Here is a 6,092-nt window from a genome sequence, read left to right as displayed (position 1 = left end):
CACCATCAATTCAGCATGTTGTGGTTTCTGATGGTGGTAATGTCAAAACACTGGAAATTAAACTCCCAGAAATGAAAAGGTTCTACTTTCTTAAAAGGAAATACAAATCAGCACAATGTTTTATTTGGGGTGTTAAGTAAAGAAAATCCCTTCTTGTAAGTTAAACCCTTGCTGAAAAAGTCTGGATTCCTTTAAACTCAAAGGCACGATGCTCTCACAGCAAAGTAGCTCTTTAACAAATGACCATTCCTGTCATTACATCTATTTCTGCTTCAGCTATATATGAATTAAATGATTCTAAGGGGATACATAGGGGGGCTTTACAGCCTGTGAAAATGGGAGGAAGTGGTATTCAAGCTGAGAACAATTGCACAGGAGCCATACTATAGCAAGAGGGGCTGTGGGATTAGAGGTGATTGTGTTTTTGCTCCTTTCCTGACAATCAGGACAAACACCAGGCACAGAGTTATGGGAGGGCTGCTAATGGGGGGGTCCAGGCTCTCACCAGCACTGCTTGTCCTGGTGCATGAACCCTGTCCCATGGCACAGACCTGCTGTGCCCAGCCTTCCAGCCTTGCCAGGGCTCTGCTCAGCCCCAAGGCCTCCCACCAGCAATGTTTGGATAGATTTGCCTTCGGGGACCTGAAATGTAGTGTGCAGAGCACACTTGGTTTATAATTTGTGGAGTGTCCCTTACCTAAGTGCGTCTGCTCTTTTTAATCCCTAAAATATTAAGTATCTGGAAGACAGAGGGGAAAATGACATTTGGGATCAATCTTATGCACAAACCTTGTATTGTCTGTGTGAATAAGATGGAGTATGAGTCAAAAGATTAATTAAAAGCTCAATGAACTTGAGACAGCTTACCATAACTTTTGGATCAGACATAAGCAAAGGTGAAGAATTAGGAATCCTATTAGAGATAGATTTTGTGCCATATTTTGTATTCTAATTAGTGCTGAAATAAAGGCAGGGAGATTTACAAACACAGAGGGGTTAGGCAAAGGTTGTTCTTTATTTAGAAAGCCTGAGATTTCTCAGAGAAGATTATTTCTTTTTGAATTTTCCTTTAAAATGCATTTCTTTTCCCAACAGAAGAGATTCCATACTAGGACAGAGTTCTAGGAAGTTCTTGTGTGTCAGCAGTGCCAATGTGTCTTCAGTGTGACACATCAGAAGACTGGCACATAGGAAATGAGTTTTTGTCAAATGAGCAAGTTATTACAAAATTAAAGTGCTCAATTTCACCACTGGATTTGTTTAATTTCTTTTGGAAACAAGCTGAAGTGGTTAATACAAAATTCTCTCTTCTTCTCTTAGATCCTCTTTTGAGCAAAAAAAAAACCAAACCAGAATTTTGCAAGAACAAGTAGTGTTCTCAGTAACTGGTGCTAATGATGTAGAATCCAACACTTTTAGTTCAAGTGTTGCCGCTGGCCCTCAGGATTGAGAAATGGACTGTTCCCTCTCAGTGGTGATGTGATTAGACTCAGGTAAAAGAAAGGAAGGAAATGGATATATGTAGCTGGAAAAACACTGAAAGAAGTTATAAATGTGCTTCCAGCCTTCATATATTTGCTGTTGCAGATCCCTTTCCAGACACAGTGGCCCTAGCCCTGTGTCACTCTCTACTCTTTACACACACACTCTGCCTGGGTGCAGCCAGGACTACACGTGGTGGGAATGCTGAGACAGTGTTGTTACAGGTACTTTCCTCACTGAATGAGGAAAACAAGAGTGGTAAACATCCCCCCTCTTGAATTTCTTTGCACATAAACTTCTGGAGCAGCATTTGAATCTTCCCAGTGTTGGAATTGATCTTCATGTCTTTCTGATAAAGCATGCCCTGCAGAGAACATTTCCAGTCACCACGGTCAGGACCAGCTGGGCTGCACTCATGAGCTGCTGTGTACCCAACCCTTTAGCACTTTGTTTTCTGGATTTTGCTTTGCAGAGAGCACTGTGGTGTCACTAGACAGCCATAACCCTGTGTTAATTGTGTTCCAGGGCAGCAAATATGGGCAATGAAGGCCCTTTCCCAAAGTTTAGAATGTCAGTAGATGAGTTTGATCATCCCACTCATCAGAAGATCACACTGAATATGTGCTTAGGCCATGTCACTTCAAATAGTTCTCTTTAATGCTATGGACAGATCTTGAGAACATAACATATTAAAGCTTGGATAGGCAGGATGGGGGGAAGCTATAGGAAATACACATTGTTTCATGCCTAATGGTCCATTCTACTTCATGTTTCCTTCAGGACAACTATAGTTTAATTTTGTCCTCTTCCAGAGTCAGCCTCCTTCCACAGATTGTGGTGTACCAGGATCCTGCTAGATCTCTTTCCCATGTAATTCTTGGGAAATCAGATGAGATGTCAGTTTGTAAAGAGCAATGGCAGCCAGGACAAATGCCATTGTTTTAAATATACATTGCAGATGTTGAAAGTAATTAGTGAAGACATGACCATGAATTACTGAAAACTATTCAGGGTTAGTGATGGGAAATACACTACATTTATCTCTTGTCTCAAGAAATGTGCAGTGCTGAGAAGATGTGGGAAGTTTGGGACCTCTCCTCAGCAGTGCAGCTGCTGCACATCTCAGCCAAGCTCTGCTTTCAGGAATAACACACATGTGCTTGGTCAGTCCTGACTTCCTTCTTAAAAGGGAACTTTGTTCCAGTAAGAGGAAAGGATGACTGATATTGGTAGAAAGATGCAAAATGTCTCTTATACTGGAGAATATTTGTAGGCTTTTCTTATTGCTTCTTCATTGCCATAAGTAGTATCTTGAAAGGGAGGGCTTGTATATGCTGGTAAATGCAAAAGGAACACTTCTGTTCCTCTGAGGCTACTATAAATCAAATATAATCTTCATTTCCTGTAGTGTGTCACTGAAAATGAGGCTTGGGTGTTTTTTGCAGCAAGGGAAAATACTTATCTGTTGCAGATTTTCTAGTAAAGCAGCTTGTGTCTGTAAATCCTGGTGCATGCACAGATAGTGGCTTCCTGTTCCTTCCCTGCCCAGGCTCCAGCTCTGAGCTGTAGGTCTCAGAAGGGCTCATCAGTGACACCAGCTTTCCATGGACCTGACATCTCTGATTCCTGATGCAGCATGTCTGCAAAAATGAGGAAATTTGAGATTTTAGAATGGTTCATCCCATTGGTGACTCCATAGATAAAGCCCTACACAAAAGAGTATTTTGATCAAATCAATGGGAACTTCACCCTTAAATTTCTGTCTTTCAGCACACCCAAATCTTACAAATAAACCCAGGGAATATCCAAATTCATCTGACATTCCCACTAGCTACATTAAAAGTATTTTTTTCTCTCCTAATTCTTTAAAAGATGATATCACCCACACTGTGCAGCAGATTTATTTCTAAAAGGTTTGGATCTGGAGCCATGCACTGTAACTTGGCAAAGCATACACAAATACTTTGAATCAAACACAAATGGAAATCTTATGGAAATGAAAAGGATTTATGTATATGATTAAGTTGGTTAACCAGCCCTTGGGCAATTTTATCTGCAGAAAGATTTGGGAGAGTTTAAGATGCTCAGTGTCTTACAGTAGTGAGTCAATACGTCCAAATTGCTTTTATAGTGCAGCCATTAATTGCAGCAATCACACAGAATTTTAGTCTCAAACCCAAACATTCATCTATGTGAGCAAAAGACTTCACTGAAATAAAATTGAGTTAAAAGGGATCTCACAACTGAAAAATAAAAACTGTTTTATGCAGCATATCTTAAGGAAAGTAATGCCAAGGAATGTGGAGTTGGTTTATCTATTAAAACTCAATTTAGGTTTCAGTTTATGTCTTATTTAATATTTAATAAAATATTATTTTATTATAATCAGTATCACCATTTTCTCTGGTAAGAACAGGAACAAAAGACACAGAATGTCTTTTGCTGAATGTATGAGGTATTTCTGACTTACTAAGATGTGACTCTATACAAAGTTAAGATTTGAATTCAAGGAAGCACTTTTGTCCTTTTGATAATGTAAACCCTGATGTATCAGGAACTTTAAGCAAAAGCACTGGAACTTCCAAGGGAAAAACGAAACAAAATTCTTTCAAAAATAATAATTCTGGGAATGAGTGATTCACAGTCAGACTGCTGTTCACAGCATGAACATTTCTAGACTATTTAACCAGTGTTTCTCAGTACAAGCATTTCTTCTGTTTGCACCTCTGCTAATATTGGTGTGAGAAATAAAAAATATGCAGCATGTGTTTGGGGGGCTGCATTTGCTGTAGGGTCTGCAGTGCAGCATTTCTCAGTCACACACCCCAAACAATTCCAGTTCTGTTGTCTGCCATTCCTGGGAACTGCACTTTCATAATAAGTCTCATAACAGGTTTCAAAGGTAACAAAAGTACATTTTCATCAAGTGACTAATGCACTGTAACACTCATTGTCACAGGATGCTCTTTAATGCCAGAAGTTGGGATGGGTTCAAAAAGCAAGAAGAAAAATTCATGGAAGAGAGAACCATCAAGATAAAAGTTCTGGCTCAGGAAGCAGCTGAGCTGCAGATTGCAGGAATCTGGGAGGATGCACAGGCACAGTGCTGCTGTTATCTTTTCCTAAGCATCTGCTCCTGGGCACTGCAGGGGCAGGCCACTGCCAGGACTGACCTCTGCCCTTACCCCAGATGCCCTTCCTTACAGCAGTTTCTGGCTGAATGGGACTTCTTTGGAAGGGTTGTGGCTTCCTTGAACGTTTTGTGTGACAATTGGTCAGCGATCTGATTCAGCCATGACTTGGGAAAATTATTGCCTCAATGGCAAAGGATTTGAAAATTCTGGAGACTCTTTCACCCCTTGCATTAAATCCTGCCAAAGGAATGGAGTGACAGTCATGGGAGCACTAACTCCCACCTGTCTCTGTGTTGATGGCAGTCTGTAGTTTGGCATTGTCTGTGCCGATTTCTTATAATTTCTTCAAATACTAAGCAGTTGTTTATGATAGCAGTGCATGTGTGCAAAATCTTGTGTCCATCACAGTGTTCTAATTTAGTGAAAGAAAAAAACTGCCACATTTGTTCCTCTGGTGATAGTACAAAACACCTATATGGAAATCCATGGAATAATTTTAAATAAAACCTTAATTTCTAAGGGAGACTGAAATGCCATCTTTTAATTCCTCCAGGAAGGAAGTGTGAATCAGAACTTTCAGTTATAACATTACATTTTGTCCTAGGAAATGGAACTTGCTTATGCTTTCACTGGCTTTTATCTTGTTCTTTCTCAGATCCCATCAATGCTCAGTTGATAATATGAGCACAATGTGAATTGCAGATAATGCCAATCTGCCTTCTGCAGCATTTGTTTCACTCCCACACTCTCCTGTTATGAGCATAAGCCCTGTTTGCTTAATGGTGGGAATACAGACATAACAGAAATGTGTTTCTTGGTATTCAGAATTTTTAGTCAAAATATTTGCTGCTAGGTCACACACACAAGCTGCCCTCTCAAAATGTGTGGATAGATGTCCAGGAACTTTCCTGAACACAGTTCTTGCAGCTGGAAGGTTGGAAAAAGCCTTTCTGATACTTCTGCTAATGTGTTTTAGTTTTGACAGTGTTGCATTTAGAGTTTGGGCTATGTAACACTGTTTCCCCATGAGATCTGTGTCTGTAACCTAACTGTGGGTGTCATTTACACTCCAGGTTTGCCTGCTGGAGTCCCTGACAGCTCCGAGAACTTGCAGGGGGATCCCACTGGGCCCTTCAGCGGTGACAGCGGCCGGGGCTCTCGCAGAACCAGAGGGAAAGAACAGTGTAAGTAAAGCAAATATCCGGATTTTTTGTACAATGTTCGGGAGAGGAATTGCCTTCATGTGTGAATGAGCACCTGCAAACCAACCAGGCTGGTGCTACACACTGCATTACAGTCAAACAGCACAAAGTTCAAGTGGATTTCCCTCCACTTATCACACCAGCCATGTTTACCATTGAGGACTATCGCTAAATCCGCTGTAAGTGGAGCAATCCCAAAACTTAAAGATCTTTGGGTGGAAAACAGAAACCAAACCATTCCGTGTAGATGTGGCACTTCGGAACATGGTTCAGC

Source organism: Geospiza fortis, unplaced genomic scaffold (genome assembly GCF_000277835.1).
Source record: "Geospiza fortis unplaced genomic scaffold, GeoFor_1.0 scaffold408, whole genome shotgun sequence".
Lineage (NCBI taxonomy): Eukaryota > Metazoa > Chordata > Aves > Passeriformes > Thraupidae > Geospiza > Geospiza fortis.
This window is presented reverse-complemented; position numbering follows the sequence as displayed.